At 40.6% G+C, this 27282-nt stretch overlaps 1 protein-coding gene across 1 annotated transcript in view; it reads left to right on the top strand.

Moving 5' to 3' along the window:
- The window catches only part of sipa1l1 (signal-induced proliferation-associated 1 like 1), an 88896-nt gene that overhangs the window by 8834 nt on the left and 52780 nt on the right, over positions 1 to 27282 (top strand). The window contains exon 2 of the mRNA XM_028605059.1: positions 223 to 375. The gene's annotated coding sequence lies outside the window, so the exon portion shown is untranslated. The remainder of the gene's footprint in view (positions 1 to 222; positions 376 to 27282) is intronic.

The following is a 27282-nucleotide window of genomic DNA, read 5'->3' as shown; positions in this document are numbered from 1 at the left end:
GTGTGTGTGTGTCTGTGTCTGTGTGTCTTCCTTTCAGTGTTGACTTTTTGTAAGGTTTCTTTGGAAACTGAAGTTAAGAAGATAGTCATCTGACCCTGTAATTTATTTGTTATTTATTGATATACTAACATATATACACACACACACAGTTAGTATATCTGTAGTTTGTAAAATATGCCATTTCCTTAACAGACTCCTGTTTTTTTTCATATGCTGCTGTAGGGAAACCTCTTCTGATGCCAGTCACACATGTAGGCACAGGATTAAAGGAAGACCTATCCTGGTCATTGTTCATCACGGCTGGATGAAGTCGCCTGTCTGATCTGAAGGAAACCTTTTACTACTTGAGGTTGGGAAAGCTGTCCTCTGTTGGCAGTAAGTTTTATTTTTTCATTAAATGATCATGCAACTATCAGCAAGTTTTGAAGCAGCTGCCCTTTGAATAAGAATATATAAGGGATGTTGTCTTCTTCTGTCTCATACCACACGTTGCGGATCCGCTACAGCGTGAAAACGTGGTTCAGAGAAAATTTGGCTTCAAAGTCAACAGGCTTTTGAGTTGTTTTTCTGTCCTTGGAATTGATTCATTAAGTGTGCTGTGATTGACAGTCTCTGTGATGTCACTGCCAGTTTGAGTTCTCTTCCTTGGCTATGATTATGTCCCACTGAGCCACAGCAAACCAAACCGATAATCTTGTGGCCATGTTGATGTTTCTGGTAACACGGCTGCCTGGGAGGGGTTATGTTACGATCATTGGAACACACATTTCTAGCAGAGATGTTTAGTACTCAAGTTACTTTAAAATGTCAGTTATGAAACGAGAATATGTCAAAATAAGCTCATAAGTGGACAGTTTTAAAAGATTGAGATAATTTTTTAAACAAAGTGTATAGGTGGTTTTGTTGGTACCATCTCTGCTTTCCTTAATAACCAATGCTCCTTATCAACTCTAACTTGGTTTCAAGTTATTATTTATGAAGCGTTTAACTGTCAAAAAACTGATGAAGCTAATCTGCCTCCTCATCAGGACTGTGTATGTGGTTAGATAGATAGATAGATAGATAGATAGATAGATAGATAGATAGATAGATTATCTCAGTATGAATTGGGTTTTTAACTTACCCCAGCATTCACTGAATATTTTCAGAGTGCATAGTAAAGGCTCCAGCCACCCATGACCTTAAACAGAGTAATTAGCAAATGGATGTATGGATGTTTCTTGTTGGAGCTCAGCCTTTGCTAGCTTGCTATCTGTGAATTTTGTGCTGTTTGTCTTGCAGCTCCTTTTCATTTTTCTATTTGAGGGATGGTTTCATGTTTGTACAATGTTTGTGTAGTAATATCTAGTTCAGTATAAAGCATATCTACTATTTAGCTGATCACACACCTATAAACGGCTTGTACAAAATGGCATGGATCTGGATTAAAGAGTCCTAGAAGAAAAGTTGCATTTGATAAACGGTCGAAGAAAAAGGGGCCTATTCAGTGCATTTTCATAGATGACATTTCACTCAGAAAAGTTCAATAAGGCTCAAGCACTTGCACATTTGTGCCAGGGAGAAAAGAGCTCTGGTGGATCTGTGCGTAATGCTTGGGTTTGTGGGTTCCAAGGAGGTCCTTGTGCCAGGGGAGGTGGACACATACATCTGTGCTGGCAGCAGCAGCAGCAGCTTTTGGCTGAACCCTTGATAGTCTTTCCTGCTTTAGATCCATGACACAAAGCAAAAGAGATAATGCTGATAGTAGTCAATTCCTCACTGACACTCATTTTGTAGCATTTAGGTGTAGGACTGGACTATATTTTATTTATTTTCATTTGAAAAATACCTGTCACATTTCAGGCTTTATATTGCTTGTTTGTCTGACCAATAGTTCGAAACTGAAAGGCATTTCATTTCCAATTATATAAAGCAAATAACCTTTTTTTTTTTAGAAACTTGAACCAGCTAATGTTGTAATTTTGATTTGATAAACCACTTCAACAATTCATATATCATATTGATTGTAGTTATCGATGCATTTTCTGTTAATCACCAACTTGATTAATCCGCCAATTGATTCATCAGCTTATTCTGTTAAGTCCATTGCCTATTCCACGGACATAAACTAGACTAGAAGATCGGACTGGCTCAAGGACCTGCCGATGATTTTCTTTTAAACCAGAAAAATGAGGTCACAATGCCCAGGCATACAACATCTGGCTTGCAGGTGGTGGAATGGGAAACCAAGACAGGAAAGTGGCCTGTCATGATCTGTAGTGCTCACTGCAACCTCTCTGCTCACTGGGCTCATCCAAGAAGGGGAGTGTTTTGGCATGTAAGGTGATGGCCTTGTCAGCCAGAGTCGAGTTTCCATTCTCGGGTTAATAGATTTCAGGTTTATGGCTCTGTAAAGACCATATGTCTGGTAAAAGTGCATCAGCCTTTTGCTAGGTACATCCCATCATGCTTTTAGTTGGGTGCACAATGGCATGCAGTCTAATGTGTGAGAATGCTGTGTGTACACAATAGGGATGACCTCATTGTTTTCCTCTTCATCTATGCTCAACTTGCTGAAGAACAGTGAAACCTGGTGCCACGCTACCCAAACCTCCCCCCTCTCCCCCGCTTATGTGTGTGTGTGTGTGTGTGTGTGTGTGTGTGTGTGTGTGGGGGGGGTTAACGTCCTCATCATATCGGTGCATCTCTAATATTTACTCAGGGCTGAACTGGTTAATGATTATTTGGACAGTCAGGATTGGAAGTGTTGGGCTTCACACACTGGGGTATGTTGCTGCAGAGAAGCCAGCTCCAACAGGCTTTGTTCCTGGTGTCAGTTAGTGAATGCAGTCCTAACCCTGCTGACCCTCCTGAACTTTTGCTTGGATAGCCTGTAGACTGAGGGGAAATCTATTTCAATTCAATTTTATTTATAGTATCAAATCATAACAAGCGTTATCTCAGGACACTTTACAGATAGAGTAGGTCTATACCACACTCTATAATTTACAAAGACCCAACAATTCCAGTAATTCCCCCAAGAGCAAGCATTTAGTGCTTTAATTTCCAATCACAAAGACCCGCTGAGTAAAGATGGCCTGTGTATAAGTGTGATGTTTTTTTTCTTCTCATTTTTAGATTAAAATGGTTATAGATCTTTGTAATTTTACTCGATGACATTGTAAATGAGGGTCACCCCTCAATGATCTCTTGAATATAAATAAAGGTTGAAATAAATAAATGAATACGATGGTGAACTAAATATTCTTGAGTTTTCGACTGTTGGTCGACAGAACAAGCAATTTGAAGACGTCATCTTGGCCTCTGAGAAATTGTGATCGGAATGTCATAGACCAAACAATTAATCGAGAAAAAAAATAATTGTCATTAGTCACTAATAATTGTGACTAGTTGATATGGAAAATAATCATTAGTTGCAGCCCTTAAAAAGTGCTTTTTAAAAATTAATTTCTGAAGATTTTTTTTGTTGTCACTTCACCAGAAACCTACTGTCATCCCTCAATTCTGCTGAAAAAACTCTTGACACATGACGTTGAAGTGATGTAGAACCTGTCTGTCAGAAAACCTCCCTGCTCTCCTCCTCTCGCACCAGTTTCCTCTGCACCTCCCCCTATCACCTACCCTGGAAATCCAGAGTTCTCGCGAGTGCACAATTTGAATTCGCTCAGCGAGTCACTCTGGCATCGAGTAATGATGCTCATTAACTATGCCCTTGTAGCCGAACTGCACCAATCACATCGGTGTATCTGATATAGGTGGGCCAGAGGCGAGCTAAACCGATGACGACAATTTAATCTACCAGTTAGCTCCGCTGGTAGCTAAGCGTATGGGGCTCTGCATAAGTCACCCCGTGTATTGCTGTGATTGGTTGTAGTGTTATCCAATTGCGTGCAGTGAGATTTTCAAATGCACGCCCCTTGAGTTGGGCCATTTCATTACTCAATGCCAGACCTAACTATCACCATGAACACAGACTGTTGATGCCTTGTTACCCAGTCAGTCAAATTGAGCGGGCCGCTCCATTGCGTTAGAGTGCTTTAAATGGTCATCGGAGGCGATTTACCACACAGAGCTTTGATCCATTCCAGTGGCATTCTGAAAACTCCTAGCTAATGCCTCCGCTACGTCTCTCCAGCTGCAAGGAGGAAAGCTCAATCAGTGGTTTATGGATGCGAGACGTGTGAGCTTAAGCAAGCGGCTGTTTTTCATTAAGAAGCAACTGGCGCATGGGAGACTTGACTGCCCTAGCGGTTCTTTCTAATGACAACGGGCAAATTTAGAAGTAAAGCGTGTTCAACGTGTGCCCACAGGGCTGTTGTTAATGAAGTGACTGCCTGAAGTTGTTTAACATCTCATAAAGCACTTGAGGAACAGCCACAGTTGAGGAGAGGTTGAAATGAAGTGACTTTCTTCAGCCTGCCTCTCTTGTTTTCTATGTTTTATGGTGTCGTCACATACTGTTCTGAAATAAATTGCATTTTTTTGGTTGCAGTTATACTTTGCAGTCAGTGAGTTAGAGAACAGACCTTCACAAAATAACTGTCAGGGGGTTCCTATTGCTTAATGAATTCATATTAGTGATAGACCGATTTTATCAGCCGGCTGATATATCGGGCCAATACTTGCGTTTTTACGTGTATTGGCCGATATGTGGCTACTGTGTTCGCCGCTAGTTTTTTTCCGGCATTATTTACAGACCGGCGTCCACAGGCAGCTCTGTGTTGCTGGAGACGCTGCAGTTCACGTGCAGACCATGCACTGCCCCTCTGCTGCTGGAAGCCCCCGCCGCTGCTGGCCATGGCCACCATGGCAATCTTAAATTACAAATCAAGCACTTTATTTCAGTGGCTACTTTTCAGGTTTATTGTTTTCTTACATAATTTAAATGTGTTGACAAAGAACATTTTGTGATGACATGGTTATATCTGTCTTATTATATGTCAGCAAGCAATGCATCATCAAGGCTGTGTTGTAGATGTTGATGAAAGCCTTTTACCCTTGCACAGTTAACCATATGCATTGCACCCATCCATATGATGCACATTGCACACATAATGTGGGTGATATGAATGTAAGATGATTGCAGAAGTGACACTGATCTGTGTTTTTCTTTATTATTTTTAAAGAAATTGCAGAGCAGATTCCGAAAAGAAATCCGGTGTGGCAGGGTTTACATTTTTATGATGTAAATTGAGGGAGCAAAAGCAGTATTTGCTCCAAATATCGGCTCAAGAAAATCGGCAGCCTGTAGCGGTCACCGGCTAAGGCTGATGAAAAAAATCTGCATCGGCACTAAAAATATCCATATTGGTCGATCCCTAATTCGTATGTATCATTGCGCGTGTGTTTAGGATTGTACCAATGATTGTGAAAGGCCAGGTGTTGAGATTTAATGGGATATCAGATGACTGGAATAGATGCATGATTGTAGTTGGACATCACAGCCTCTACCCAGGATGAAAAGAGTATCTGGAGGGTTTTAGCTCAAAGCACCACCGGGTTCTCAATGCTTCCTGATATGAGATTCAGTAAGCTAATGTTGCCAGGCAACGGGTGCAATTCCACTTTTGGTAACTATTGCTTAGTAACAATTTTTTATTTTTTTTGCCTCCAAAAAGCAAAGGCAGAATCACTAGTGGCATCAATGACTGCTACAACTCTGGAATCTAATCACCCATTTCAGGGATTTAAAGAACTGAAGGCAGTATATGCCCTACACAGACTATCTATGTTTTATTCAGTTGAATGAATTAGAAAAACAAATGTTGGAGAAAAATATGAACCCAATAAGCTGCTATTCAATGCATTTCTATGCATGGGCTTTATTTATTTTTAGTTTTTTTTAGTTTTCCAAAGCTGAATCCTCCACAAAAACCCTTACAGGTTGTGTCAGAGCTGGAGCACTCTTGTCTCACAATGCACCTCTGCCTGCAAATGGCCAATGGTGCACTAGTGGGAGGCGGAGGAGGAGGAGAGGGGTAGTGTGAACAGGGCCTGCGGGGGTGGTGCTGCATTATATAATATCAGATGAACCCAGCTGTGCTGTGTTGTTTAGCCCATGGGTGAAGTGGTGCCAGCCAAGCTGACTGATGAGTCCACCTGCGCTCATCAAAGTAGGTTCTGCATTAGGGTTAGTGCTGTACCCGACTCCGAATTTTGTCATTTGACTCTGGTATGGCTTGTCAATATGAAAATTTGACTCTCGATTCCATTTTTAGATAGATAGATAGATAGATAGATAGATAGATAGATAGATAGATAGATAGATAGAGAGGACTACCACATATTACATAAAGGGAACATCCAAAACATACGTAGACAGACATACAAATAGGTATGCACAATAATTAAAACCGGTACAAATGCGTGTTTCCAGAGTTGGGAGGTACATCTGGTATCACTAAGTGCAGGGTTGGTTAAGGCAGTTAAAATTGTATTCTTTGACTCGGTTAATCGGCACATGAATCTGTGCATAAAATTCCTCAGCACAGCATGGAAGGTGGGAACGTTACTCGTCACAAACAAATGGCTAGCACTGGTCCATCTTGGACACTTCAACAGGATTCGAAGTGCATCATTGTATGCCAACTTTTATCTTATTTATCTTTTGATTTACTGTAGCTGCACCATAGGTGAGCTGTATACATTGGAGTACAGTATGCTCCGAAAAGAGCTGTTTTAACTTCTTCAGTACACACATGAAATTTGCATGCCAGCACATTTGCTTGTCCATATAATTTACAGCACTGGAGCTGTATGTCCTCATCGTCACGTCGGTGGGACGTTCAGGGCGACAAACAAGTTCACGTAATATAGTAAACAAGCCAAGTTAGCCCTCCAAGCTAATGTGTGCTTACTACTGCAGCCGAATAAACGCCTTCGTACCAAGATGGACAACGCTCTTTTTATTATTTATTGATCTTGTATATATTGACAATATATGCCTAATGCATCACGTCTTCCGTTTTTACCATTCACAATAAAAGCCCAACTTAAATTCACTCAGCATTCCCCCGAGAAACTAAATAAGATAGCACTACGCTAAAAACATTTCTGCCGACACTACATATCAACAAGCAAACAAACAAAAACCATCTGTGAGCTTTAAATTCACCACTTCTAAGTAGAAGATAACGTTATCTCGGAGCCTGACCGGGCAAGGCCTCTATTCCTCTGGGCAGCTGCCTCCATCTCAGTCAGACTCACCTGGACCTGGGTTAGTAATTAGAAGCCATTTTTCTTTTCTTTTTACGCTTCTTCCTGTAGCGCTCTTCAGTGGAGCAAGCACCAAGAAGATATATCCTTTCATCTTGTGTAGAAATAGGCAGCTTACACTAGTTAGTACTATCTTCTTCCCTCATGTTGGCAATGTGTTACACAGTGATTGTGGACAGGAACCTCTGTGAAGACTCAGTTACTGTTAATTTCCCCAGCTAGCTGGTGTGTTTCTTTTGACACACTCTGCAAGAGGCTTAGATCTTGAATAAAGACTGAAAAATACATTACAGTACAGGTGTCTTCCAGGAAGGGGCCTTTCACCCTGTAAGCTCTATTGAAAAAGCCTGTATCAGAGTTAAAAGTAGGGCTGCACGATTTGGAGAAAAAGTCATATCTTGAACATACAAAGTTAAATGAGCATAAGAAATACATAAACAAAAATGTGCAATACTTTAAATAACTTCATATTTCAGAAAATTAAATAACAAATACAAATTCTTATTAAATGAATACATATTGTATGCCCTTATAAACGATAACTAGTAATTAAGTACAAAATGTTCTTTGTACCACCTCTTCTTAAGGTCTGCATGCTCTGAACCCCTCTACACTTCTGATACTCATGTGACCATACGCGACACCATGGGGTAGCGTAATTCAGAGGGCAGATTCAACACAGGACCATAAATCATTAGTGAGAATAACAGGCGAGTGAGTGACGTCAGTGCCTGAGTGGTGAAGCGAGGAGAGAGACCTTGAGCGGTGTCGGAGTTATCGTAGACTGTGTGAGGGGAAAAGCAAGAGAAAAAAAAGAAATAGCAAAGATGATAAGTGAGTTAACAGAGAACCCCAAGCTTTTTAAGACTCTGTGGCTCCATCTGTTGTTAATACTATCGGTAAAGTGAACGTGGACACGTGGAGTGCACACAGTGTCGCGTACACAGCAGACCTTTTTTTGTTTACTCAAAAAGCACAATTGAGTGACATCGCAATGCAATTAGATTAATTGTGCAGCCCTAATTACAAGCTCATCATGTTGCCCTCCCAGAACTCTGTAAATAAAGACGTTTTTTACAGCTGGAAATAGGGTCTTTTCATAAAGCTGGGCTGTCTATGCAGTAGAATGGGGCAAACATTTTAGAAATTGGTGCTACATGATCAGAGAAAACCGAGAAAAGGGGCTGTGGTATTCCATTTTACTCAAAAGATGGGAAACCTACAACTACCAGAATGCACTGCACCACACCGGACCAACAAATGCTCCTGCTGGTGGGTGAGGTAACGAGAGCTCTGCAAGATTAACAATCTCGTATAACAGTTAAATGGTAAGCTGAAATATATTTCAGAATTTTTTTTTAGGTGAGAAATTGGCAATAACGTAACATTATCTTGGTTTATATCTGATCAGTGCTCCCTTTTTACATGTGATTGCTCATTTCGGAGTTTAAGAAAAAGAGAGCGAGGTGACTGTCTCTCTCAATCTGCTTCTGTACTCTTTGTGTCAGTGTACAGTCGGTAGTTAAAGAAAAAAAAGCAGCAAACCTCCACGCAAAAAGGCTGTGTTGGCGTGTGAGTAGGGCGATCTGGGCACTGGTAAGATGGAGTGAAGTTTACCATAGTTCATTTACACATACTACCAATATTATTACGATACAAAGCTGGTTGAATATTGATAAGTATCCCTTTTTAAAGGAAGAGGCATCTGTGTTTTATCCTGAACTCTGTGTCTCTGATACGGCATTACAGTTAGACACACAGATAAACTCGCATTTACCATTTAATAAAGGTTAGCTTTAAACAAACACAGGCTGAACTCAAACTCCTCTATACACAATGTCAGCAGCTCTGTCGACTGTGATCTCTTTGTGTTGTATAGCAATTTGCGCTGTGTTATATCCAAATGAAATGTCCAAACTATAAAATATGAGGTTCAGCTCTTGATGTTTGGTGGACATGTTGAGTGAAAAGCTTTGTTTATGTGTCTATTTTGGTGTGCCTGTTGTATTGATGATAATGTAATTGGGGGGGAGGAGTGACAAATGTCAAGGTTGCCAGTAGATAATCAAATGTCTGTTGGTGCCAATAGCAATGCAACACACTGGAATTTGAGGTTAAGCACACTATACACTATTTCTTTGAGCGTGCACTCCATTTAAGAGAAAACAAATGGACCACACATAAACAGGCCTCAAGTGATTGATTGATGGATGGATGAATCCATGTAGCAACAATCTGTTGCTGCCTGAAAACACCCAGCAGGAACTTGTCTTCTGTTGGCTTTTCCCCGCCCAGCCTCCCCGGACTGTGAAAATGCGAAAGGCAGAGCAGTATGTCCTGTATGTCCCTTACCGGCTAATGTATTTCAAGATGGTGCATGAATATGGAGCGTGTAGTTCATGCGGATGCAAAATGTAAAATTTTAAGCCAAAAGGAATACTTGGAATTGATGGTGGTGGTAAATATTCATGAAAAAGGACAAGTTTGTGAACGGGCAACACAGATTTTGATAATGAACAGCTAAACACGTTACACACTGGACCTTTAACAGGGAAAGGTGGAGAATAAAATGATAAAAAAACAAAAACAAACATTTGATCTGTACAAAGGAAAAGGCAGCGGGTGGAGAGAAAAATTTGTGGAGCAGAGGTTTCAGAGTGATTAGCGCAGGGGAAAGGTGGACCTCGTGAAGATCCAGCCCCCGCACTTAATTGTTTTGTTTTGGCAGGAGAAGCCCCAGATGCCTGTAGTCAAGCAACGGCTGTACCCTTTCTTTGGTTGTGAGCTGAGGTTAGCAGTAGGCCGTTTTATTCAAAGTCCTTTTCTCTGTTTTGCCCCTTCAGGAGGTGCAAAGCCTCATCTGTCAAAATGTCACAGGGCTTGCTGTCTGCAGCCCTATTCTCCTCCCATCCCTAACCTATAACAGCGATTACCCAGGGACCCCTGCACACTTTTTCTCACGGCCATTAAACACCCACTTGTCAATCTGCCTCCTCGTCTTGTGACCGTTGGCCTCAGCCAATAGCCTCTCAGCTGGTTTAGGCTTAATCGATATAAGTGCAGATTTTCTACCTCAGTGGTCTCCAACCATATAGGCCTTTGAGAGACATAGCTATGCTAGAGCTGGGCAATACATCGATGTTATATCGATATCGTAATAGGAGACTAGATATTGTCTTAGATTTTGGATATCGTAATATGGCATAAGTGGCATCTTTTCCTGGTTTTAAAGGCTGCATTACAGTAAAGTGATGTCATTTTCTGAACTTACCAGACTGTTGTAACTGTTCTATTATGTGCGTTTACCCACTTAGTCATTATAACCACATTACTGATGATCTCATTGTGTAAATATTTTGTGAAAGCACCAATAGTCAACACTACAATATGGTTGCAGTATTGAGGTATTTGGTCAAAAATGTCATGATATTTGATTTTCTCCATATCGCCCAGCCCTAATCTATGCCTAGTTACATCCTGCACCATCAATTTTAACTGATTAGAGATGCATTGCATTTTAAATCCGCTGCCATTGAGTCTGGTTGAAATAAAAAATAAAATAAAAAAGTACTCATGGCTCTCTTAAGGTGGTTTGGGGTCATTGCGGTTTAGTCTCATGGTGCATGCATGCTTTAGTAAACTATAGCTAGATACATTATGTAGTGTATGTATATGTCAGCCCACAGAACTCGTCAGACATTGTTTTTGGCTTTGCCTGTTAATGATGCAACCTGGGACTATGTCTGGTGCTTTGAGATTGTTTAGACTGTCAGCAAAATAAAGAGAAGAGCGAGAACAAAATGCTGGGCTAATTGCTGTAAGTACTGTGCATGTGTCTTCAGATGTCAGGATTAAAAGCCTTAACGTACATTTGCCTCTCTCTCCCTCTTTTACTTACTTTGATCTTAGACCTGCAAAGTTTTTCTATGTCTCGTTTAGGAGCTGCTCTTCCTTGCCAAGCGTATGTGTATGTCTCCAACTATCATTGACTCCTGACTTTATGTCCTATGAAATGACACACATGCAGACAAATGAATTGGCTCAAAATTGTAGGATAGAAATCTGATAATATTGTTCAGAAACACAAAAGATCCATTTGCGAAAATGAGTGCTCCGGCTGTTAATTACATACAGCTTCATCTGTTATTATACACAAATAAACAAACCATGTGGTACTGTTGTACAAAACGCAGCACAAAGTCTGCAGACTTACTGACAAATTGTTATAAAATATATATTGGATCACAAAGCAATGCAGATACAGACACATTGATGCATAGCTGCCAACTGTAGGTATGGTGTTATGTCACCCTCGTGTTTCGTAAACATCCGAAGAGCTTTTTTTTTTATTATTAGGGGAAAGATGTGTCCACGCTCTGCCTACATATGTAATAGATCTTGAAGTCTCGCCTATTTTGTCACGGTTCGGAAAGAGCCAGAGAATTTGGCTGAACCAAACTTTCAAATCAAAGCAGACACAAACAAGCTAATTTTGCATGCAATTATGAATTTTGTTCAACACAAATCTGTGTTTATCTGTACCATGGGGAAAAGGGGTTTAGTTCATTTTCTTACTTCTTTAGCTGTGTTTGTGCCAGCAGTAGTGACACACTGAAATAGTGCGTTGCAAAGCAAAGTTCAGCCCACTTATCACAAGTGTTACTTTTTTCATCCCACTGCAGTTTGCAGGCCTGCATATGGTTCAGTAGTTAGTAAAAATATTACCAGCAAGAAGGATACAAAATCATCTTGGAGATACAGTACGTATCCAAGTGTCAGGAGAAACGTAGTGGGGTGAAACTAGGTGCAAGAATCTTTATGGGGACATTGCTGTGCCATACGGCTGACACTGCCGTTGTTTATAGTGTGAAACCTAGTTAAGAGAAAACTGCATGTTTTTCTTGTCAGGCTGTTGTGGGCTGGAGTTTTATGAGCTTTGGGGCTGGGGATCTAGTAGCTGTGATATATAGCTTTCATTATCAAGGTTTTACCACTCTGTTGGTTCCCAACATACACCACACAGACTTACACATACACTTGAGATAACTGTGGAGACTTGTACTTTGCCAGGTTGTGGTGAGACAGAGGTGCTGAACAGTTAAAATATTCGAAGGAGCATCTTTGACCACAGGGGTTAAATCGTAAAGCTGCTCCAGGTCTGTAGGGGTGAGGTGCACGTGGGTTTTAGACACACACACACACACACACACACACACACACACACACACACACACACACACACACACACACACACACACACACACACACACACACACACACACACACACACACACACACAGAAAGGTTTTTTCCAGTTCAACTTGTGATCTGAAGTTGGGACTTTACACTTCTCTCCTTTTTTAACATTTTCTTTTCAGTCTTTTATCTTTTTATATTTCTATCTTTGCCCTTAACCTCTCTTTTTACTCAGATTTAGCCTGTCTTTTTGGTAACACTTTCTATTTTCTCTCTCTCTCTCTCTCTCTCTCTCTCTCTCTCTCTCTCTCTCTCTCTCTCTCTCTCTCTCTGGTGTGATTTACAGTTGTAGCAGAGGATCTGCTACTTTGGTCATGCTTTTCTTCCTTGCCACATTTAGTCAATTCCCCTCTGTGCACAGATGATTCCCAGGCTCCTTCAGACCCGTCCCTTTTCTTTTTTTTCCCTCTAGCTTAATTCTACTCATTATTGGCTCGATGGCAGTGATATTTTTGGCTATAAAAGCAACCACATCGCCGCCATGGCACTTCAACTCCTCAATACTCTTGTGATTAACTTTTAATTCAAGTATGTTGACCTGTGGAACATTGCACAAAGTTGCATAGACACTCACATGTAAGCAGTCATAAGCTCACACTTCTGATAACTAGAACTACTAACCGTGATGACAGTAAACCAGAGGCTTTGGTGGCTGTCGGGTGAACTCCCCTGGCAAGTCGGGAGCTTCACAAATAGCTCACTGGCCGTCAGTGCATCACTGAATAACACCAGCAGCTAAAAGCAGGCCTAATCCACGCTCCACTCTGAAGAAGGTTTAACCGACAAATAGATTTGATACAGTGGCTCCGCCAGCCTGTATCCCTGTTTTCTGCAGGACTGAATAGTGTGAGAGAGGAAAACTGAAGCTTATGTCCCCATGACTGAAGAATGTGTAAAAGCAGGCAGCTGAGACTTGATAGAGAGCTGTGGCCCAAAGAATAAAGATAGGTTTAGACTGGGCGGAAAGTGAGGATAGGTGGCAAAGGAACAAAGCTGCTTATGTCGGCTCGCGGTGGCTTTGAGATGAAATCCACCGAGAATTTGAGTTTCTGCAAGTTCTCAGAGCTTCTCTACACACCTTCATGAGTCTTTATAGAGTACACTTCTTTACTCCTATGGATCACAGTGAACCCCACACTTTATTGACTCACTCCTGTAATGTGGGGCATTCTCTTAGTTTGGGGTGGGAGGTTGGTAATTGTATGGGCCAAAAAAAGGTGTTGATTTTACATCAATTCTTTTCACTGTCTTGGCATTTGTAAAGCACTGCCATCTGAGGATTAGAGCTAGAGATGGTCCGATACCTGAACTTGCGTATCGGCCGATACCGAGTACCGATCCGATACCAATGTGTCATATATTTTATTATGTTTTAACAACTGTATACTACATCCCTGTATGGATGTGATATTATTTCTAGCTTTGTCGGTCTGGCTCAGGTTAAACTCTTTGTGAAACATGAACAAACACAAACAATGAATGCCGTAGAACTTTCTTTTATTATCCAGTTTGACAGTCCGTTATAACGGAAAAAGAAAATAAACTACTTTTAACGTAGATTTTCTTTAGGGCTTTATTACATGGTATCGGATTGGTGCATAAACTCCCATATTTACCAATACCAGCGTTTTAGGCAGTATCGGAGCCGATACTGGTATCAGAATATCTCTAATTAGAGCCCAGGCTTAGGTAGTGTGTATTACATAAGAACTACTTACAAGGTGCTAATTATTCTTCCAGGTTAAATACTTCTTCAAAACTAGACAGGAAGTGAGAACCTAATGGTGCACATGGCAACACTTGAATTTGTGCCCTAAGAAATTTCCAAGCATATTTTGGTCGAGCCTAATTCACATCAATGGGATTCTTTGTGAAAGAATACAAAAGCCAATAGTCAGGATCATTAATTTGCTCTTGTCTGTATTGTAAGAGGCACAGGCTTTCATCAGTATCCGTGATTAGATCAGAACAGGAAAAATTGTGTCATTGTGAGAAAAGGTTATTTCCAGTCTCTCATGTCATCTATCTTTTGTTTCTTGGAGCGCCTAACAACATTCTTTGGAAAAGAATGGTATATTGAAATGATGATACACCCTAGGCCAGCCTAGCAAAGCATAGTAGGATCCGAACGCGCAAGACTTCAGCCAAACGAGATTTGTGTTAACATGTCTTGATGTCTGACTGAAGAAACTGAAACTTTGCCTTAATCTGCAGCTACAAATGTACTACTATTGGCATAACGTTTTACTAAAAACTGCAATCGCCAGCTGTTTTTGGAAATAACTAAGCCTCTTTTTAAATGGATACTACTACTTTTATAGAGTTGCAATCCGTTTTTTAATGTATATGTTCCATAGGAGCGACTGGGCTCAGCAGTGCCACAGACACGGGTAGGGAAGATGTAAAGTATTGAGAGATGGAATACTGCACTGTCGGTTTTGGTCTTTTCATTGGGTTGGTTGACATTAAGAAGCATTTTCAACAATTCCAGCTTTATCCTTTTTTAAAAACAAATTATTTAGAAAGAAAGTGGGATCAAATAAATCCTTTGGTATTTCCATTGTTGTTCCCAATAAGGATTTGAACCATGAGCATCAGTAGCTGACTGGGAAGAGAACTAGCTCCTTAAATCTGCGTTCTCGTGCATCCTGCCAGACATCTGGACGTTGTCTCTTTTACGACCTGCAACTTGAGCTAATGCTCTGTCTGAATCTAATATACCACAGCGTGATTTGTATTGTCGAGCTGTCTCCTATAAAAGCCTTGCCAAAGTACACATTCTTCTTAATCACAGCGTTTTCTTTGGTCATATTGGGTTTTGTTTTATGGCTAATGGATGGAACATCAACACATCTACAGTAAGCATGCATTATAGGAGGGAAACAAACAATTGGTTTTGTAAACTTAACTTTTTTGGAATGTTTTGCAATTTGAATTTTACATTACTTGACTTTACCCAGCATACATAGTCTCTAAATCCAAAGTAATGTGTAGCTGAGAGGCCAGACTGTGTTTCAGAATCTCTTACAAGCAAAAGCTCAGGGAGACACTTTGTTGTTTTAAAATACTTAGAAATCTATCTATCTGTTTTTATTTCAAAGTTACAGTAAGCTATGGCTAGCTCCAGGGGCTGGTGTCAATGCATCTGGAGAAGCTTTGGTCTGAGTCCTGAACTATCCTGCCAGTCCACACAATGACTTAACCAGCACTTCCTTTCTCTCTGCTCCAAAACCTGCATCTCCTTCTCATCTCCCTGTCATCTGTCTGCCCTCTTTTTAGTTAACCCATCAAGCAGTCACAGTATTAGTCATAGCTGCAGCTCTCTGTACTTCCCCAGACAAGCTTGATTAGATTATGCAGTTGCTTTTAAAGCTCTGATTCCATTGCATTCCCAACAACAAATTATTGCGTACAAGTAGTTATGTTTTAATGAATCCTTTAGATAATTTTGTTCTTTTTACGTTATGTAGCTAGCTAAGCAAACAGCTCTTCTGAATCACATACTGCATTTCTCGGTTTTCTTCTGAACTCAGAAACAAAGCTTTCAAAACTGGAGTCTGTGGTTTTATATTTAACTCCCCAATGTGTCATGTGAACCAACAGAGTGATGGATGTGTTGAAACCGGGCTCACAATCATTAACTAGTAACATTAACAGAGCATGACTAATGGGCAAGTTCCTGTGAGCGTGTGGCCTTAAGGAAACTCATCGAATTTAGGCCATGCAGCACTAGTTACCACTAGTGTCCCAGTGGATAAGTGTCAGGGTGGGGGAGTGGAACAAAAGGTTTTCCACTTAGTTACTGTACTGTATTACTCATTCAAGTTTGTATGCTCATTTCCATTGCATGTTTTCCCATTATCATCTAAAAATGTGGGTGCTGTCAGCCACTTCTTGAAAATTAATCAGACAGCCAGAAATCCTAAAAAGGGTGTTGTATAACCGGGCTAAAGCAGGCTATACCATCCCAAATTAACATCCGCAAAGATGAATGGAGAGTGTGAGATACAGTATAGGATGCCAGACAGAGGTTTGGTGTAAGATTCACTCGTGCTCGGGTTATGTGTGTCCTTTTATCAACTAAGCAACTTGTGTGTGTGTGTGTGTGTGTGTGTGTGTGTGTGTGTGTGTGTGTGTGTGTGTGTGTGGCACTGAGCTACTGTGTACATGTGTTCTAGTTTGCATAGGTTTTTCCCAGATTGAGATGGGTGGACCATTAGCAAGCCTCATTAGGCTGAATGCCAGCATGCAGAAACAGACTATGGAGAGGTCCAAGGTCCAGGTTAGCGGTCTGCACTAATAGCTTGGCATATAGAGAGATGGTAACGAATTGGACTGTTTAGGCTCAGAAGATACAAAAGAGTTTGAGTAAATCTGTCTGAGTTTGGAATAGAGGATTGGACTATAAGAATAAGTTTCTAGTTTATTTCGATAGGAAGTTAGGAATAGAAGTTGGGAATTTTTCCAGGCTCAAAATGGTGCTCATCCTGAATGCTGCCTTTAATTGGATAAAAAATTTATATATATTTCATCACTTTTTTTGTTGACCGTTCAAAACAGTATATTATTGAAAGCATAGTAGATAAGTAGAATAGTGTTCTTAATTAGGGTTCCCTGCAGCATATTGTAGTATCAGAAGAAATTATTACACTTTTTTTTCTTTTTGGGACTTTTCGGGCTTTAATTTTTGACAGGACATCTTGGTGAGAAAGGAGAACGAGAGGGGGGAAGACATGCAGAAAAATTATTACACTTTTATTAAATGTAACAATAACCTTCAGGATAAAAGGGCTGAGGCACTATATCACACCGTAAAGGCCATGTTTTTAATGATTGAGAAAACTCCCAAGCTGAGATGTGTCCGTGTTTGTTGTTGATTCATCTTAGCAGATGACCGTAAGTGATTGATCATATGGTTACTTCACTTATAGTCTATATACCTGACGTTCCACTTTCTTTGTTAGAATTTTAAACGGTGGATTCATGAGGACTATGGTTAACTGCTCCTCAGATCTCTGCATGGTAAATTGAGACCGCTAGCTAGACTTTCTGTCTAATCTGAGTTTTCTCTCACAACTATTTTACAGCGGCTCCGTGCGGAGCTTAGCACCGCCCATGACGATTGTGATTAGTTTAAAGAAATGCCAATAAAGCAGAGCACGTTTTTCTCGCATCCCACTTACCACCTCTGCTACACAATTTTTGTGAACAGTTACCATGCATTGAATAAGACTGAAAATACAAGTAGTAATGACACGGGAGACAAGCTGAAAAAGTCTTTGGAACTAAATGTGAAACTCCAGTGTGATCTAATCTCAGTTATGAGGCTATGAAGACAATATGCTGCATGGCATCTTGGATGTCAGACTGTCTTTCAGGTTGGTATTACAAGAGACTTGAGTGTAGGGATCCAAGATATGGATTTTTTTAGTGACGATGCCAATACCAATTGTTTTTCATCAGCCTTAGCCGGTGACCGATATGGGCTGCCGATTTTCTTGAGCCGATATTTGGAGCAAATACTGCTTTTGCTCCCTTAATTTACATCATAAAAATGTAAACCCCGCCACACTGGATTTGTTGTCGGAATCTGCTCTGCCATTTCTTTAAAAATAAACAAAAACACAGATCAGTGTAACTTCTGCAATCATCTTACATTCATATCACCCACATTATTAGGGGTGGGAATCACCGGAGGCCTCACAATATGATATCATCACGATATTTATGTCACAATACGATATTATTGCGATTTTAAACATATTGCAATATTCTGCATATTGCAGTGTATTACCTTTTTTTTTCCAACTTCAAAATCTTCCAAATTTCAAATTATGTCCCCAAAGGAAAATTTTGTCAACATCAATTTTATCTAAAAAGATACATTTCTCTGTTTGTTCATCTCACTTTAATTTTATTGCTGCAAAATGTGAGTGTCAAGCAGACACACTGACCAACACATATATCATAAAAGATCGATACTTGGCGTCTGTGTATCGATACAGTATTGCCACAAAAAATATTGCGATTCTATGCTGTATTGATTTATTCCCCCACCCCTACAAATTAAGTGTGCAATGTGCATCATATGGATGGGTGCACTGCATATGGTTAACTGTGCAAGGGTAAAAGGCTTTCATCAACATCTACAACACAGCCTTGATGATGCATTGCTTGCTGACATATAATAAGACAGATATAATCAGGTCATCACAAAATTTTTAAATAATTTAAGAAAACAATAAACCTGAAAAGTAGCCATTGAAATAAAGTGCTTAATTTGTAATTTAAGACTGCCATGGTGCTAGTGGTGGAGGGGCAGTGCATGGTTTGTAAATAACGCCGGGAAAAAACTATCGGCGAACGCAACAGCCACATATCGGCCGATACACATAAAAACGCAAATATCGGCCCGATATATCGGCCGGCCGATAAAATCGGTCTATCACTACCTGAGTGCTTTGCTAATACCTAACATGAAACAATTCGACATTCGAACTTTGGAACAACAGACGGCTCCTCTCTTGAGCATACATTGTTCTGGTGTTTCTCCGGTCTTTCTTCATCCTCTATCTTTCTTCTCGGTTCTTGAATGTGAAGTAGCGACCGGAGCTTCTCCCAGCTTAACGGACTGTTATGCTACCTGGCTAGCTAGCAGCTATAATGTTACCCAACATGCCGTCCGGTGGTGTAAATTTGTAAATGTTAAATTATTAGTGTTAGAAATTGTTGTGTGCTATGGTGTTTTATCCTGTTAAAGAGAGTTAGTTGTGGGTTATTAATGGTTGTGTTATAAAGTTACTACCATGAGTGAGAAGTAGGGCTGAACGATTTTTGAAAATAATCTAATTGCGATTTTTTTCCCCAAATATTGCGATTCGATTATTTTTTTTAAGCTCTTTTTCTTCTGTATTATTCAACAAAGACAAATAAGTCATTGTATAGTATGAACAACACACAATTACACACTAGACAGTTAAATAAGTAAAAACACATACATGTTATGTATGTATTTATGTATGTATGTATGTATGTATGTATGTATGTATGTATGTATGTATGTATGTATGTATGTATGTGAGAGGAGCTGCCTCCAGCCCCCTCATGAAGTTGCGTGCCGACAACGTCAACACTGCACTAGCTCAGAGAGGCTATCGTTACGTTAGCTGCTGGTGGTCTTGCCGTGGGATTAACTGTATTAATAAAACCGTTGAAACCCCGCGGCCACGCTGCTGTGAAAGCTCCCCGAACCGTCATTTATCAGTCTGATTGTTACCCCTCTCAGTGGCAGCTCCTCCACCCATATCTTTATAACAGAGCTAACCGCTAACCGGAGCTAACCACTAATCAGAGCTAGCTCGTTGCCAACCGAGCCTTCAGTTCTGCGTGCCTGTATCCATTAACTGCATGTATGGACTCGAGCCTGAGCAAAACCCTTCATTTTATTAAAATGGCTGTAAAAGTTTTAAACTTCAACTCAGAATTGTTTGAATGACAGAGATCAGCTCAAGGTACAGTGTAGCGTTAGCGTGCTAAGTTGATGCATTCTCTGCGTAGTGCAGACTGATTTGCTCTCGCAAGTCATCAAATCGAGACCAAATCGCAGCCTTTGCGATTAGGAAATCGCGTTTTAACATATCGCAATATTATCGCAAATGCAATTAATCGTTCAGCCCTAGTGAGAAGGGTACGCCGTTAACAGGGCTCCCGCTCTCAATTCACTTGCAGATTACTTCGGCCGTCGCGCCCTCTGCGGCAATGCACCGGTATTACGGTATCATACGGGAAATGAATACCGGTATACGGTATAAACTGGTATACCGCCCAGCACTGTGCGTGCGTGCGTGTGTGTGTGTGTACCTTTGTCACCAACTGTACTGGTTAGCATGTATGTTTTAAAGTATGTTTTGTGATCTGTACCTTGCACCCTCTTCTTTGGTGCCATCCACACGAGCTGCCTATATGAGCATCATAAATATTAGATCTCTAATGGATGGCGTGTATTAGACTGTGAAAACTTGTGCATTATTGTAGTCATGATGATTTTTCTTCTCAGTGGGCCTCTGATGGTCCCTGAACTTAGATTACCCCTATCATGTTGAGATATTCCATTTTAAGTTGACTCCGATATGTTTTCCCAGAGGCTTTTAAAGCTGAAAGATTTTGTCACCCTGCAAGCGGTAAGGAGTGTGGTCCATCTTTTGCGGGAATGTGCAGGATATCCCTTTCAGCCATTTGTACAATTTGAAATGGAATAAAATTCAGGCCGTCTGTTATGCACACTTTTTTTTTTTTTCCTGGGTCACATTTCAAATTTGCATTCTAAAAAGGGAGGCCCAGGCTCTTTTTGTTCATCAGGACTCTGTTGTGAAACGGGTCATTGTTCTCAAGGGAGATTTTACTTTTAAGATAAGGGTATCAAATAAAACTAGATACTAAAGGAGGATGTATCACTGAAACTTGTTACAAGTTCAGGCAATCCATTTAGTCCAGAGAGCCATTGTTTTGTCAGGTTTCTGTTTCTAGTCAAGCTGAAATTATTAGTCGATTAATTGAATAATCAATATACAGAAAATTACAACAGTTTTGATCATTAATTAATAGTTCAGCTACTTTTCAATTTATGGTTATTCAAGAAAATAATCATTAGTAAGTTGCTAAGGCAAAACTTGGCATCAGCTCGAGAGAAGAGGTTTCCTTCTGTTGGAGTTGTGGGAACAACTCTGACTACTGATGTGACCAGTGTTGCCAACTCTTTTTTCTATGAAAGTAGCTAACACTAGCTCCAAAAGTTGATAAAAATCGCTAAATGAAGCTAAGTGGTTGTGTGGGGTAACTGCCTGCTGCTCATAGCGCAATAAGATATGGAGAGAGAGACCCCGTGCTGTTGGCAGAAGAGCTGTGGGCTTTGATTACTCTGAGCAGCATGCATGGAAATAAATGACAAAATAATATCTCTCGCTATTCCCCTGATGATCTGCATTCGCTAAATTTGTTGCTAGTCACTTTTTAGAAATAAAGTTGCTGAGAAGGTCCAAAAAGTCGATTAAATCTAGCAAGAAAGTCTCCAAGTTGGCAACACTGGATATAACCTGCTGCCGGATAAAATGGGGAAAGTGATGTTCAGTGCTGGCTAAAAATGAGAAGCTGCTACCTGAATGTTTTATAGACTGCTTCTTGCAAATGAGAAAGGGAGTGTATTTTGCCAACCTTTGAGAGAAAAACCCTCACCCAAATAATGAATCTAATCTAATCAAATTTTGACTCTCTTATGCAGTGAAATGCCAGCACTGTAAAGCCAGGCTGTCATTAAGGAGAGCAGCACTGCAACACCAGCAGACAGAGGTGGATGTCCTGAAAGAAGGAAGAAAGGATCTGAAATTGTTCGGCTTCCAATCCTTTTAAAATAATATAATACAATAATGTACAATATCCCAGTACGGCTCCTTAGGAACGATGTGGTAAATTAAAGTTTACAGTAGCAAAGTAACTAAATACAATTAATACTATCCCATTGAAAACAAATCTAAAAATGTCAGTAAATAAAAAATTCAGTCAGTAGCCGTCCTTTTATCCTTTTAGAAATATTTACCAAATTTTAAGATTTCTGGCAAACAAATAAATAAACAGGCTACACACAGACTGTGCGTGCGCTGCGCCTGTGTTATAGTGTTAAAATAGTAGGGAAACCCCTGGGGTGCGTCCCCTGGGGTGCATCAGTAGTGAGTTTACTGCGTTCTTTCGGATGTCATGCGTCAGACGCAGGACGTGTACCTAGAAACATCATTAGAGACACTCGACAGATGGTGGGTCTAGCAACTCTTATGTAATTTGCGTTGCAAAAATGCCAAAGGGTAGTGTTCTGGTTTTCTTACTATTAATAAGGTAACATAGATGTAGGAATTATAATATAATATGGAAAATTTAGGGAATAATATAAATTGTAAAAATGAGGAGTAATCTACTTTGAAATAAAACATGGTGAGTAGGCGGCACTTATCTATGAGTCTGAAACAGCATGTTTTGTTCCAATAAATGCTTTGCTTCTCTCTCTCTCTGTGTTTCTTTCCCTCTCTCTCGCTTCTTTTTCTTTCTCTCTCACCTCCTCCTCCAGCCAGCAATGCTGCTCTCCTTCCCTCCCACACACACATAGACATAGATACAGACACTACTATGTTCACACAAGTATGGAGGAGGGAGGGGGAGAAAGACTAGGAATCAGCGATAGTGTGGAGAGTGAAAGAAAAACACACTAGGGAAGAAAGAAAGAGTTGCTAATGGAAAGAAGGGAATAAAATGAGGGAGATCAAACCCAAAGACAACAAATTAAGTGCTTGAGTGCTTTTTATTATAGGCTATCAGGGTCCAAAATTAACACCTGTGGTCAGTAAGCAAAGTCTGTTTAAAAAAAAAAAGAAGATAAAAATCCAAATTTGTAATTTACTGTAAGTGTGAGAAAATGTATTGTGATAATAATTACACAGGAGCCTAATATATGTTTTTTGAAGTGGACTGGCTGAGTCTCTCTATGCTTGCTTATAGGTGATCTTAGATAGTAATGGATTTCACTTATTTCCCCTATTCCATTTCATCAATTGTGCATTGGTTTTCTGGGATTCTTTGAACAACCCTTCTCACCAAACAATAGTTATGTAAGGATGTATGAGTTGATGTGGATGTAAAGGATGTACCCTAGCTACATCTGCATTCAGTCTTGTACAATAGACTGAATAGATGTCCACACAGGCCCATTAAATGTTGTCTGTATGTAAATGGACTCTCTTCCCGTTGTATGTTACCCCTGGTTTTCCAGGTTTTGTTCTGCTTCTAGTAAATGCTGCTCTGCCTTGACAGTGCAGCATGATTGTATTACAGGCTTAGATGTGTTTGCATGCAGAAGGACTGCACTTTGAGGACTAATATCATTATGGATGGTTTCCCCCAGCGCTGCCTCTGCCAGCTGTGTTTTTGGATGGATGGATGGATGGATGGAAAGTAAAGAGTAAGACGGTAGTTGACTAGATGGACTGACTACTCACTTACTTTCTGTATCCATTTCTCTCTTTCCCACTTTCAGTCTCAGCATCTCATCTCCTCCCACATGCTCTCACATTGAGTGAGGAATCAATCCTTCTCACTTCCATTATCTCTCCCTATCTATCTCTATCGCTTTCTCTTCCACTTCATTCCTGCCATCCTCTACCAATCGAATCAGCCTGCTGTGGGCACAAATGAGTGTGTGCCTCTCCAGTCCCACAGCAATCATACCACGCCATCATTAGGTCTATTCTAGTGGCCCGCCTTATCCTGCTTCATCCCTTTCTCCCTATAATTGGGCAAAATCCTCTGCCTACCTGTCAGCAAGAGCCCCAACACAAATGCTGCAATTTATTCCATAGTGCCACATGGTCTGTAAGCAGTGTGTAGGTTTTAACAATGGCCTCAGACTAACCATGGGTCACTGCTGTGCAGTGTCCCTTTCAGATAGAAGGCACTCAACGATATTATTTGCTCCTGTTAAAATGTCTACTAAGACAAGTACAACGTTTTGTGCCAAATTGGGTTTAAAGTGAGGGATCAAATTTGTGCATTCTCACTGTTACATTCTTTGGGGGGAGAACCAAGATAATTCCTAAAGGGGAAGCAAAAAAAACCTTCCCCCTTACAGTTGTTTTGGTTCCATTTTGTGCAATTGGCAGAGCTTGTGCTTTAAAGATATTTTGGGGGGCATTTGACTTTTATTTGATAGGCAGTCCCTCCAGGATTTCCCGATGTCCTGATCGCGCCAATTCACGCAAATTCAACCAATCACCGTGACTTTGGTGCGACTCGCAATTTTGACCAATCACCGCAACTTTTCCGCAAATTTGACCAATAACCGGAGTTTCCCGTGACTTCAACCAATCCCAGCAGTCCCACGTGCCAGACTTTACGTCCGTATACTGTGACTCTGAGAGCCACTGACCAAGCGGGAGTGAGAGAGAGCTTGTTTCCAATATGAAGACGAGACTCGAACATCTCGCATTTACCAACAAAACGTACAGCGAAAGACCGTGCAAAACATTTCAGGCCGTCCTGCCTACCTTTATACATTTTAACATCAATGTACACTGTAACGTTTTTTTTCACTATAAAGTCGCTGAAGCGGCAGTCTGCAGCGGGCGGGGGAGGGGCTGCTGCCCATACAGTCGTACAGGCTGCATCCGGTGCTTAGCGCCGCCCAAGACGATTGTGATTGGTTTAAAGAAATGCCAATAAACCAGAGCACGTTTTTCTCCCATCCAGGAATGCTGTGTGGACTGGCCAGACCCTCCTTTGCAGCGCTGTGGAGGAAGGTCTGGCAAAGCGAGACTAGTAGTGTGGCAGTAAAACCTGCGTAGCATGTAAACCCAGTCTTAACGTTTGTGGCAAGTATGGTTGATCCTGAAATGGCCTCTACTATGCTACTATGTTTATTTATAGAAGTGTCTCATACAGATGTCACGAAGTGCTTCACAACACCTGGATGAAGCAGTAGATATCAAAATACAGACACAGTAAAAAAGCATTCCTAAAAACATGTGGTTTGCAAGACTAAATAAAGTCTGAGGGACTTTATGCACTTTTTAAATCTTAAAAAGTTAAACCTTGAAGTAAAGCGTAGGCTACATTTATTTAAGCAATATGAGCAGGTAACTGTCTACAGTAAAAAAAACTAGCAGGAATAAAAATAAACTGGTAGTATGAAAATGTTGGCAGCAGTAAAAAGGGACATCCCTAAACCTTAACCAAAGTCTGCATGCAGGCTTTGTACTTCAGTTGCAGTAGTATCATTTGTGAGTCCGGCAGCTGCAGGTAGTCCTAATGGAAACTAATCTGCTGTTTATTGAGCTATGGTAGAATCATTGTATAATTGTTTTTTCTTGAAAATCGCTCTCACCCAGACTTCAGTCATGAGTGTGACTGGCTCACCCATTCCCTGTCTCAACTGTCACTTCCTCACGGGAAGCAGGAAGTGGCTGAGATGTGTTTCCTGTTGGAATGTGAGACGGCTTCCTTGGCCAAAGAAAAAGGCTTGCGCAGCCTGTGTGACGAAGAGCAACCGGAAGGAACAGGGTTTCCTCACTATACATTTACTGCATATTACAGCCATGTGGATTACACTTTTACTTTATACAAACCTTATTGCAAGATATAGACAGCCAGTTTTTCTTTTTTAGTCTTTTTCCGTCTGATAAAAATGCATCCATTTGCTATCATACCTCCTTTTTTCCTTTTTAGTAGAGTTGCTGCGGTTATGCAGCATAGGACTGATTTTGATCCACTGATCCAAAAGCCAAATAGTTTCCATTATAGCCAGAGAGATAAATAGGCTTGTCACTTAAGTAACTTTTTGACATATACTACAGTATGTCAAGCAATAAGTAGCAAAAAATGAAATTTCTGTTGTCAGATAAGGGAAAAAGTATGGAATATGGATTTAATGGCGGCTAATGGCGGCTGAAATATTTTTGGGAAAAAAAATAGGGAAAGTACCAAAAAAAAAAAATAAAAAAAATATCGATGCCGGTATTGGTTCAGGTGTGACAGGTACCCAACCCTAATGTGCATGTACTCTAAGATTGAGACTCAGGTGGGAATCTGTAGGATTCATATTTCTCCTCCATACTTGTCATTTTTCATGCATGTCATATCTCCACTGCTGTCCATGTATCTGTCTATCCTCCTCTGTCTTCTTGCATAGACGCAAGCCACACATACAAACGCATTGAAGAGTAAGCTGCTTTCAGTTCTCAGTCCTTCTCATTCCTCTCCTTACTGCAGTGCTGTTCCAGCCCACGCAGAGCAGCGCCATTTTGCAATTCTACCAGCTCTTTTCTGAAGGCTGTAATCCATGGCTTTCTCTCTGCAGCTCAAGAAGTCACCTGTTCTATTAGGCAATGGATAACAAGACATCCTTATTTACTTCATGGACTTGTTGTTTGTACCCTGTGTTACCAGTGAACTTTGCATTACAGAATTGAAACCGAGCTAGTGAGATGTTGAGATGTACTTGCTGCTGAGAAACATGTTAATGTTAATGATCTCATACATTTCTGTTTCATCCCTGCCTTTCTCCCTCCCTCTCTCTCCTACATGTTACCAGGGTTTTATTTACTCTTTAGACAGGGCTGCAGTTTGGTTTGCTCTCTCACTTACTCCATTCCTCTCAGTTGTTTGCTTCTCTTTTTTCCCTTCTTCCAAAATGTTCCTTTCTTAAACTTACTTCTCTTTAATTCATTATTTTTTTTGTGTTGCATATCTCTGCTCCATCCTTGCTCTCATCACCCTCTCTTCACTCCCTTCACTTCTTTATCTCTATACCGTACATCAACCCAGCACCACCATGTTAATTACACCACAGTTCTTTTTCTCTATTATTCACCACTCTGCTATTTCTGTCACCCGTACTGCTGTGCCTGCATTGCAAGCATTTTGCTGGGGTCTGCAGTGGCTGTTGAAATGATGAGGGGGCGTCTACTGGTGCCCAATTAAACAACAAATTGCTGTTTAGCGTCATCTGATTGGCACAGATTAGAGGGCTCTTGGTGGTGGTGCGGAGGTGGCTCTTGCAGAGGACCAAGCGGCTTCATTGCTGCTGTCTGAGCACAGCTGACTGAGCCATTTGCCTAGAATGTGTTTTACTATTTAAATTACATTTTGCTCTATTAAATGTAATTGAATGGATAAGGACAGATTAATGGGTTGGAGTGTTCATACGAATCGTTAATGGTTTTATTTCTTAACAATGTCACCTTGCTGTTGAGATCGGACCAGCCTACATACAGATAC

The sequence above is a fragment of the Perca flavescens genome, chromosome 18 (assembly GCF_004354835.1).
Source record: "Perca flavescens isolate YP-PL-M2 chromosome 18, PFLA_1.0, whole genome shotgun sequence".
Taxonomy (NCBI): domain Eukaryota; kingdom Metazoa; phylum Chordata; class Actinopteri; order Perciformes; family Percidae; genus Perca; species Perca flavescens.
This window is presented reverse-complemented; position numbering and strand designations above follow the sequence as displayed.